This window comes from Salvelinus alpinus, chromosome 6 (assembly GCF_045679555.1).
Source record: "Salvelinus alpinus chromosome 6, SLU_Salpinus.1, whole genome shotgun sequence".
Taxonomy (NCBI): Eukaryota; Metazoa; Chordata; class Actinopteri; order Salmoniformes; family Salmonidae; genus Salvelinus; species Salvelinus alpinus.
Window position 1 is genome coordinate 33424882 of NC_092091.1, and position 11232 is coordinate 33436113.

Sequence of the window (11232 nt, forward strand, 5' to 3'; positions counted from 1 at the left end):
AACCCTCTGTTTTCCCCATGGTTTTGTGCGTGATTGTTTTATGTATGTTCGGTCCGTTATTGTGGGCTCGGTATTTACGACATATTATTGGAATATTTGAGTAAAGTTATTCGTGTTACTCATCTCTGCTGTCCTGCGCCTGACTCCTCTGCACCAGCTACACCCAGACCATTACAAGGGTGTTCACCCAAGGTGCTCAGAATGACAGAAAGCTATGGTAATGCATTTTAACAGGACATGCAACTCATGTAATGAAGCAGCCAATAAAACGTCATTTTCAAACATTTGCCAAAATGCCATTTGTGGGAAAACACCATTCTAAACAGCTGACCTGATAGCGGTCTCATATGTGACAGAGATGGAAAGAGGGGGATTCTAAAGATGCAATAACTAGAATGGGTTGCTACTGTAATTTGACTAGGCTTGTGCCTTTGGCTTCTGGAAAATGAAAGAAAGTTGTTATAAAAACCAATGGAACAGGAGAGAAATGTCATAGTGGTAGGTCCAATAAGGAAGTAAATGGAAATCAATTTGCCAAAATTATATAATTACTTCTGTCTATACCAAAATAAAATAATTCAAAATGATTCACCAGAAAGCATGACTTAGCCACTGAAGAATCCAGGACCATTAGCTTCTGTAAAAAATTGCTGTGGATTGTTTCAAATCACAAGCTCGTAGGTCTATGCCTATTTGGAAAGCCCGCAATTTGGGCAGCGTGTGTGCCAATAGGCCTAGTTGATTATTGATGTAACGTGTACACTAATAATCGGGAAGCAAGTACAGGGAGTGAATTTAATAAATAAACCAACATAGACAAAACAAGAAACACGAGTAGTGAAACATGAAACATATAAACAGAAACAATAACGCCTGAGGAAAGAACCAAAGGGAGTGACAGATATAGGAGGTAATCAGGAAGGTGATGGAGTCCAGGTGAGTCTCATGAGGTGTAGGTGCACATTACGATGGTGACAGATGTAATAATGAGTAAACTGGCGACAACGAGCGCCAGAGAGGAGGAGTGGGAGTAGATGTGACAATTGAGCTGTGGCTGTCAGTGGAGAGCATCTAAAATATGTGTGAAAATAATGTGTTTCGAGTATAATTTTAAATGTTGAGACAAGAAGAAGGGGAGGCGTATGTGGCAAAGGTAAAGGTGAGTCTCTCTCCAGAATGGCTCAGCTGTATCCTGCCAATTCTTGTGCATTCATTGAAATATTGTGTGAATTGTTCACCCTTTGATTTTTTTTAATCAATTCCCCATTTCATATGTCACCAGTAGTAAATGTACCGTTCATTTGGTCCCTATCATTTGGTGACATTTATTTATATTAATGCATGCATTAACTACAGTAATTTACCGTTCTCATTATCGGGGTGGAAACGTTGTTCACCACTTGCTACACTTGTGAGAAACAAGTTTTGATTTATTTCATAACCATCATGAGATTTGTCCATTTTTACATTGGTGTTTTGTTTAGAGTGCTCCATGTGAGCAATGAGCATGCGTCTTGTTTCTCTGTCCTGATAATGTTGAGCGAGTGCGTGTACCCGAGTATGCGTAGAAGCACCTGGACTGCTGCACAGAAACGTAGGAAAGTTGTTTTTTTTTAACATCCATTGCGAATGATATGTTAAACTATCGTTCCTCACAGTAAGCTATTTGCAAAATATCTCTAACAATCTCCCCCTCAATAATCATCAATCCTCTGTGTTGTTGTGACTTTGGCTATGGATATTCAAGATCATTTATTGATTAATTACTGGAATAATTAATTAATCTAATTTATAGTAATTAATTTGGTTATCCTATCCAAATGAATAAAGTAGGGGCACCATTAAGGGTTTTGATATAGAGGCCCATTGAATTAACTCTATCAATAGTTATCATTAACCGCTATACCATTAATACATACTGTATATCATCAGTAGTCTCATTCAATAGTCAATTTCCTCTATTCTCATTCTGAAAGGTTGTCGAGGTCTCAGACTTCAAGAATCCAATCGCTCATTTAAGAACTTCAATGCAACAAAGGATTCATCGGCAGATATGACAACACTTTAACAGGACTTTGAAGAGTTCTATATTCTTATTTGTGGAAACAGGAGGAGTGAAGCAAAGGCTACATCAGTACGTTTTTACAGCCGTGAAACTCTAGGCTCATCCACCAGGCGTCACCAGTGGCTAGGCTATCCATTCACATCCGAATGTAGACAATGCAGTGACAGTATTAATCATGATATGTAACAAGGACAAACAGCCTTACAATAATAAATTACTGCCACCACTATTACACAGAAACAGTATCACACAAAATGGAAATTCAATGCAACAAGGTATTTACGTGAATCTGAGTGTCGTCTGGTTCAGTTGAGTTTTCGTGATGACGGAGTGGTAGACAGAGAAAGGTCTCGGGTTCCTGGCCCAGGCGTTGGAGCTTATGGTCGAAAGAATCAAGTCCCTCGTCGGGGCTCACGCATAGGGTTGTCGTTCTTTCTCGGTTCAGTTCTCAATTTGTTCAGTCCAAAGAGACAAAGCCTGTTAAGGCACAGGGTGCAATATAATGCTGCTTCGGGTCCCCTTTTTGGAGCGATTAAACTCAGCAGTTTGTTGTGACTGAGCAGAGATGCGGGATCCTCTCAAGTGATTCTTCTGTTTGAGCAGGATGGTGCAAGTCAACGTTGTGTAGGTTTCTCACAGAGACATTTTGGTTTCCAAGGAGATGGATCACTCTGTGCATTGGCGTGGCCTCGCCCGCGGTACCTGATCTCATTGTTTGGAGTACGAGTCTCACTACTCATACTGTGGGGGGGTCACCAAGGAAGTGTCACGAAGTCTGCCCAGTCACGCCTTCGCGTTTACCATAGGGCATGCCAATATTGGGACAAAACCTGAAATTGTCTCACAAGTGTTCATAGAATGTTAAAATGTGTTTTGAATAAGGAAATATGTAGTCTGTAGAGTGCAAATATGACTATGATAACATCCATACATTTTATGTTACAGTGAAATACCTATTACTCTTTTAATAACATGGAAAAAGAGAAGAAAAGTAACAATGCATACTCACGTTACAGTGCCTTCGGAAAGTATTAAGACCCCTTGACTTTTTCCACATTTTGTTACGCTACAGCCTTATTCTAAAATGTATTACATTTTAATTTTTTATTTTTATTTAACCTTTATTTAACCAGGAAGAGCTCATTGAGATTTAAAATCTATTTTTCAAGAGCGTCCTGGCCAAGATAGGCAGCACCAAGTCATTACAAAAATTACAGACAGACATGAAAAACTACAAGTAATCTAGTAAAAACCATAGAATTCACAAGAGTATAACAAAAATCAAAAACAGCAAATTAAAAACATTGACAGGTTAGGGAATCAGTCTCAAGATCATTCATCAGTGATTTAAAAATACAAATCGGGACAAGTTCTTCCAGTTTAAAAGTTTTTTGTAAGGCGTTCCAAGACGATGGCGCAGAGTACATAAAAGCCCTTTTATAAAATTCAGTTTGGACATTTGGAACAGTTAGCAGGATAAAGTCCAGCGAACGAAGAAAGTACCCACCACATTTCTGAAAAATAAAAATGCCCAAATAAAAAGGTAGTAAACCCAAAATGGCTTTATAAATAAAAGTATACCAGTGACTGAGCCTACGAGTGACTAGAGAAGGCCAGCCAACCCTGGTATACAAAGTGCAGTGGTGCGTAAGGGTTTTGCAGTTTAAAATAAATCTCAAAGTGCCATGGTAAAGGGTGTCAATTGCTCTCAAACACTGAGCGGAAGCATTCATATATAAAATATCCCCATAGTCTAGTAAAGGCATACATGTAGCTGATACTAACCTCCTTCTGGCTTCAAAAGGAAAACAGGCCTTATTCCTAAAATACAATCCAAATTTCAGCTTCAATTTTTTTGTAAGTTGTTGAATATTCAATTTAAAAGAGAGGCCATCATCAATTAAAATTCCAAGATATTTTTATGAGGTTACAACCTCAATCTCCTTGCCCTGACAGGTAGTAATAGGTGAGAGGTTCAGAGGTCTATTTCTTGCTTTAGAAAACACCATTAGTTTAGTTTTGTCAGTATTGAGGATAAGCTTCAATTTACACAAGGTATGTTGAACAGTATAAAAAGCAGTTTGAAATTCTGGAAAGCTTTTGTAAGAGACGAGGCACAACAGTAAATAACAGTATCATCAGCATAAAAATGAAGTTGCGCATTTTGGACATTTTTGTCAAAATCATTTATATAAATAGTGAATAAGAGAGGACCAAGTACAGAGCCTTGGGGCACACCATTAAAGACAGACAATTTAACAGACATAAGCCCATCAAATTGAGTGCACTGAGTTCTATCAGACAGATAGTTAGCGAACCATGCAACTACATGCTCTGAAAGACCTACACTCGACAATCTCTGCCTTAGTATATCATGATCAACTTTTCAAAAGCCTTAGAGAGATCAATAAAAAGTGAGACACAGTGCTGTTTTTTGTCAAGGGCTTCAGTGATATCATTTAAAATCTTCATGGCTGCTGTAATTGTGCTATGCTTCTTCCTGAAGCCTGATTGGTACATTGATAAAATAGAGTTAGTAAATAAAAACTATTTTAGCTGTTCACTCACAAGGGTTTCAAGTATTTTCAACAGGTGTGACAACTTTGAGATTGGCCTATAATTATTTAAAAGAGTTGGATCTCCCCCTTTTAAACGTGGTAGGACAAATGCTGATTTCCAGATTTTCGGGATTTCATTACATTCCAGGGTTAGATTGAACAGATATGTACGTGGTTCAGCTATGAAATCAGCTGCCAGATTTAAAAAGCAGGGATCCAAAAGATCAGGACCTGAAAGCTTTCTCTGATCTAAGGATTTCAGGGCTTTATGCACCACCTGCACTGAGAATGGCAAAAAGCTAAAAGTTTGACCAGCTCTCACTGGTTCATCCACACAGGGTTGTACAGAGACAGAGGATACTGGTTCATCCACACAGGGTTGTACAGAGACAGAGGACACTGGTTCATCCACATAGGGTTGTACAGAGAAAGAGGACACGGAATTAGACAGCATACCAGATGATACAAAGTGCTCATTGAAACAATTCAGCATTTCAGTTTTGTCATATACAGCAACAGAGTCCTTCAAAACACATGACGGTAATTCATTAACATTACTGTTACCAGACATAGACTTAATAGCCTTCCAAAGCTTTCTAGGATCATTCAGGTTATCAGTGGTAACAGACATAAAATATTCAGACTTGGCCTTCCTGAGAAGAAAAGAACACTTGTTTCGTAACTGCCTAAAATTAAGCCAATCAGCATCGGAACATGATTTCCTTGCTTTAGCCCAGGCTAGATTACGGTTGTGAATAATACAAGACAGCTCAGAAGAAAACCATGGATTATCCCGCCCTAAATAACAAAACATCCTCAGTAATCTACACACAACACCCCATAATGACCAAGCAAAAACAGGTTTAGAATTATTTGCAAATTTATTAAAAAAACAAAAACAGAAATACCTTATTTACATAAGTATTCAGACCCTTTGCTATGAGACTCGAAATTGTGCTCAGGTAAATCCTGTTTCCATTGATCATCCTTGAGATGTTTCAACAACTTGATTAGAGTTCACCTGTGGTAAATTCAATTGATTGGACATGATTTGGAAAGGCACACACCTGTGTATATCAGGTCACACAGTTGACAGTGCATGTCAGAGCAAAAACCAAGCCATGAGGTCGAAGGAATTGTCCATAGAGCTCCGAGACAGGATTGTGTCGAGGTACAGATCTGGGGAAGGGTACCAAAAAATGTATGCAGCATTGAAGGTCCCCAAGAACACAGTGGCCTCCATCATTGTTAAATGGAAGACGTTTGGAACCACCAAGACTTATCCTAGAGATGGCCGCCCGGCCAAACTGAGCAATCGGGAGAGAAGGGCCTTGGTCAGAGAGGTGACCAAGAACCCGATGGTCACTCTGACAGAGCTCCAAAGTTCCTCTGTGGAGATGGGAGAACCTTCAAGAAGGACAACCATCTCTGCAGCACTCCACCAATCAGGCCTTAATGGTAGAGTGGCATCATGCTGTGGCTGTGTTTTTCAGTGTCAGAGACTGGGAGACTAGTCAGGATCAAGGCAAAGATGAACAGAGAAAAGTACAGAGAGATCCTCCTGCTCCAGAGCGCTCAGGACCTCAGACTGGGGGCGAAGGTTCACCTTCAAAAAGGTCAACGACCCGAAGCACACAGCCAAGATAATGCAAGAGAATGCAAAAGTCTCTGAATGTGCTTGAGTGGCCCAGCTAGAGCCCGGACTTGAACCCGATCAAATATCTCTGGTGAGACCTGAAAATAGCTGTGCAGCAACGCTCCCCATCCAACCTGACAGGGTTTGAGAGGATCTGCAGAGAAGAATGGGAGAAACTGCCCAAATACAGGTGTGCCAAGCTTGTAGTGGCTGTAATTGCTGCCAAAGCTGCTGAGTAAAGGGTCTGAATACTTATGTAAATGTGATATATGCTTGTAATTTTTTTTATAAATGAGCAAATATTCCTAAAAAGCTGTTCTGCTTTGTCATTATGGGGTATTGTGTGTAGATTGATACGTTTGTTTGTTTGTTTAATCTTATCTTAGAATATGGCTGTAACCTAACAAAGTGTGACTCACCACCTGGATTTGGTCTTAGCAACATTTTTATTTCTGTTTTTTACATTGGATAAAAGTATAGACTACAACATTGTATATCATACACTGCATATGAGGAAACAATGGGAAAGTAATTGTGCTTTGAAAGTTGATCAACTTGTAAACTCCCTTTTGAGAAAACCGTCATTCAATGTTTTAGTACTACTATTGGAGAGCCCTTCTTTGTCTACACCCACTCAGCATTGATCACACCCTCTTAAGCCTTAGCCCCACCCATCTCTTTAAGGTTTGATCTGTGCATTCTGTACTAACTTGCCAGCTACTTCCAGACATCTAAGAGAGAGAGAACAGCTCACTGAACATTACTCATCCTAGCAGAGCTAGTTAGGCTGTTACAGTATGTTATCCAGAGCGTTGGTGACTGCAACTGTGCTGTCAGATTTTCCGTTTGTAAATGCAGAGCGTTTCGCGTTTCGCGTTCAGAGCGCACACTGGACTCTCTGGCCAATAAGTAGGGTTGCTCCTGAAAGCTCTGACCTCACAACGACAGTCAAGCACCCAAGCTAACTGGCTACCATTGGCTAGCTACTTCCATTCACATAATGAGAGAACACCACACTGACCATTTCACTCCCCCTAGCAGAGCTGGTTAGGCAGTTTTCATGTTATCCACAGCATTGGTGACTGTAACACTGCTACTGGCAACAATTGAATTAAGCTTTGTTGCCGACGTTTACTGACACCGGACGTATGGGTGTTGAGCGTTCAAAATTGTATCAGCTATTCTGCGCTCTGGCACACTAAGACGAGAGTATTTTGTTAAGAAATGTAGCTAGATAGCTAGCTAGGTAAACAATGAATCCCAACGCATGACATAATGTTAGTTAGCGAGCCAGCCAGCTAACATTAGCTAACGTTAGCTAACACCAACTTGAAATGAAAATACTTTGTCAAAATTAGAGTGGAGTCTTTTGTTAAGACATGTAGCTAGCTAGCTAAACAATGGACCATAATCACAACTCATGACATTACTACCCTGCATGAATCTGCAGGTAGCTAAACAACCAGGTTCTATGGCTATAACTAGTCATGCAAATGTTTCTGAGATACGAAGAATAAGATCATACACATAACGTTAGCGAGGGACCCAGCCAGCTAATGTTACCTAGCTAACAGTACACTTGAAATTAAACCACTTTCTGTCAAAATTAGAAATGTGTAATATCTGAAAATGTAGCTAGCAAGACTATTTTACCAGTATACATCATGGTTGGATGCGTCTCTTGTCTGATGCCATGCACGATGTAATCCAGACGTGTTTTCTCCAGCTCTTTAGCTATCACACTCGAACTCCTGAAAGCTCTGACCTCACAACGACAGTCAAGCACCCAAGCTAACTGGCTACCATTGGCTAGCTACTTCCATTCACATAATGAGAGAACACCACACTGACCATTTCACTCCCCCTAGCAGAGCTGGTTAGGCAGTTTTCATGTTATCCACAGCATTGGTGACTGTAACACTGCTACTGGCAACAATTGAATTAAGCTTTGTTGCCGACGTTTACTGACACCGGACGTATGGGTGTTGAGCGTTCAAAATTGTATCAGCTATTCTGCGCTCTGGCACACTAAGACGAGAGTATTTTGTTAAGAAATGTAGCTAGATAGCTAGCTAGGTAAACAATGAATCCCAACGCATGACATAATGTTAGTTAGCGAGCCAGCCAGCTAACATTAGCTAACGTTAGCTAACACCAACTTGAAATGAAAATACTTTGTCAAAATTAGAGTGGAGTCTTTTGTTAAGACATGTAGCTAGCTAGCTAAACAATGGACCATAATCACAACTCATGACATTACTACCCTGCATGAATCTGCAGGTAGCTAAACAACCAGGTTCTATGGCTATAACTAGTCATGCAAATGTTTCTGAGATACGAAGAATAAGATCATACACATAACGTTAGCGAGGGACCCAGCCAGCTAATGTTACCTAGCTAACAGTACACTTGAAATTAAACCACTTTCTGTCAAAATTAGAAATGTGTAATATCTGAAAATGTAGCTAGCAAGACTATTTTACTAGTATACATCATGGTTGGATGCGTCTCTTGTCTGATGCCATGCACGATGTAATCCAGACGTGTTTTCTCCAGCTCTTTAGCTATCACACTCGAATTCCCAGAAAATGGAGCGCATACACATAACGTTAGCTAGCGAGCCAGCCAGCTAACGTTAGATAGCTAACAGTACACTTTAACTTGACATTAGGTTTATGCAGTTTTACTACACAATACATTTTTTTAAAAGCCAAGTTTGACACGATTACCTAGGCATACTGACCAGCTCCAATAGACAGACGCCTGCTATATGGCAGACCAATCCAAACTCATCTCTCGGCATGTCCAGCCCACTCATTATCTCAGTGGCTAGCGGGAAGGTTGCTCACTTTTTCTATGGCTAAACCAACTGGCCTTGTAATTTAACAATTTTATTTGTATATACAGACGGCATACAAGTTTGATATTAAGGCACGTGAAAGTTCAGATGTCCGAGAAGGCATTTCTGCCCCCAAATTTTTTTTTGCTAAAAAACAGCTCTCCTGTGAATTCGTGACTTGCGCCTTGCGCCTAGTTTCCTGAATAGGGTCACGTGTGGATAAAGTCAAGGAGTCTGAATTCTTTCCGAAGGCACTGTAGGTCAACATCTTGAGTCCAACAGTTCCAATACAGTGAAGAAAACGTCTTTAATTGAATTTTAGCCCTCTTATCTCCATTTTTATCTTTATTACATAGAGTGAGAGGAGAAATTTGGCTCTGGTGCCCTAAGATCTCTAATAACCCAACAGTCTTATCACATGTGAGTCATAAAAGACGGCCTGTTCTTTGTCTCTTGTCCTCCTCAGTCCATTTAGAGTCGTAAAGGGAGCAGTTGATTTGTCTTGTGATAGGCTTGAAAGGGGGTTGTCAAATACAGAGAGGTAGACTCTTGGCCTGGAATATGGTACATAAGAAACCCTGTTCTCCACCGCAACAGTGTGAAAGAGCACTGGAAGTTATAGGCCTACTGCTGCATTGGCCTATAGGCTAGGTGATCCATGCACTCATTTCTTTAGCCACCAATGGATCACGGTGTATCAATGTGTCCATATGACAGACACTGGTGATCTCGCATTAGTTTACTTTTACCTTTTAGTTTTGTATCATTTTAATTCAGATTTTATGATTAACCACATGACAATGATTTTGAGAAACGAAAACATTATTATAGAAATAAAACTGTTCCACGAAAATGAGCATATGAAAACCATAACTGGCACGCAGAATTGTAGAAATGGTAGGATAATTGTAAGCTTCCCCAAACTTGAAACTCACGCGCCATCTATGAAGTTTTTATAAATGAATTGCCTCCATTTTTCCATGGTTGGATTTTGCCTATAGGCTACTTTAAAGCAAGGTAAGACATGCCTCATAATATAAAATAAAACATGAATGTTTCAAACAATTAAGCATGTTTTCAAAATGCATACTGCCACCAGCTCACATTGTTAAGTGGTGGGTAATGTGATGATAGCCTGTTGCCTGAACTTGAATGGTGAATGGGAGGCACGCTTCAATTACCAGTTGAAAAATAGAAATAGTAGCTATTTTTAATCATGCACCAAAACAGTTTTTAACAGGGGATTGCATTTAGAGTTGTTGCGCAATGAATGGGCTTATAAGATCACGTTTTACTCCACCAGGAGCACTGTACTCCATCAGGAGCACAGTGTACAGTACAAAACAGTAGAGTACAGTAAAGTAGATATGTACAGTACAATACAGTACATCTTACTGTACTCTACTTACAGTTCTGTACTGTGCTCTACTGTACTGTACTGTACTGTGTTGTCCAAACTTGTGAAACATAGACGTCTATGATTGGTTCAGCTTTGGTCCAGGGTGGACTGACCAAGCTACTTTTCAATGTCAAGGGATATCTGGTGTCGGTCGGTGCTCAGTGTGTGAGGATGCTTGTAACAGTAAATGGGAAGAGGAAAGGTGGTAGGCGTCATGGAAGGTTTCATTAAGAGCGTGACATTAACTGGAGAGGTGACATTAACTGGAGATAGAGAGAGAGAGGAGGAGAGTGAGAGGGAGGGGTTGTCCAGACTTTCACAGTCTTGCTTTTACCACCAGATGACAGAAAGAGAAAGAAAATAGTTATCAGCTGAACATAACCGTATGCCAGCGGAAGGGAGGACAGTAGCAGGTGACAACTATGGAATCCCCTTGTATCCAATTAAATTGGAATATATCTGTTTGAGGATTTTTTCAGTAATTCCTTTACCGATTTACTATTTTTCATTTTTGTTATTAAGCAGATGGTCTTATCCAGAGCGACTTTTCACCTAGACGACTCAGGCTTCGAACCAGCAATCTTTCGGTTACTGACCCAATGCTCTTAACTGTTAGGCTACCTGCCTGCCCATATTTCATAAACAAACTTGATATGAATAAAAACACGAACTAATTGGTAGAGCTACCTTAACTTGTTACTTTACTTCAGCATTTTTGTGTTTTAAAGTATTTCT